Below are 539 nucleotides of genomic sequence, written 5' to 3' on the forward strand. Positions count from 1 at the left end.
CTATGTTGACCCCCTTTCAGTAAATGAATACATCCTATGTTTTCATGTAGTGAGCTTCGTATCAGTCTCTTAGAAATCGATGTATTATCGCGCAAATCGACGTCTGAAGAGAAAGAAAGAGAGAGGCTTCATCACACACTTCTACACATATGAACCCTGCAGACTTGATAGGAGGGGGCAAGAATCCAAAGGAAAGTGCCTATGTATCTCGATATAGACATCTATCTCCTGATCTCGTGACATACAATAGGCGAAGGCTATTTTCGAGAGAAGGAAGGATGAAGAGAAGAGGAGTGTTTTCCTCATGAGAGAAAGAGAGAGTCTTCTTGGGTGTGTGTATATTCACTGATACGAATTCCTGGCTCACCGTATCCGCCTCTGGACTGTGCCTGTGACGGCGGGAGATCGAGGTAATACACAGCATCTGGAGATAAGAGCCCTCTCTCCGCTTCTTTGCAAAATTCAAAGTCAACAATTTCTCCACGGTAACTACAAGATTCTGAAGAAGAGAAGACATTTTCTTTTTCTTCTTTTCTTTC

The 539-nt window shown here is 42.9% G+C and overlaps 1 protein-coding gene across 1 annotated transcript in view; it reads right to left on the minus strand.

Moving 5' to 3' along the window:
- Positions 1-539, minus strand: part of CSUI_001463 (phenylalanyl-trna synthetase beta) — a 20,523-nt gene that overhangs the window by 1,321 nt on the left and 18,663 nt on the right. The window contains exon 17 of the mRNA XM_068061669.1: positions 368-539. This exon is cut by the window's right edge and continues 178 nt beyond it. The gene's annotated coding sequence lies outside the window, so the exon portion shown is untranslated. The remainder of the gene's footprint in view (positions 1-367) is intronic.

Source organism: Cystoisospora suis, assembly GCF_002600585.1.
Source record: "Cystoisospora suis strain Wien I chromosome Unknown contig_580, whole genome shotgun sequence".
Classification (NCBI taxonomy): Eukaryota; Apicomplexa; class Conoidasida; order Eucoccidiorida; family Sarcocystidae; genus Cystoisospora; species Cystoisospora suis.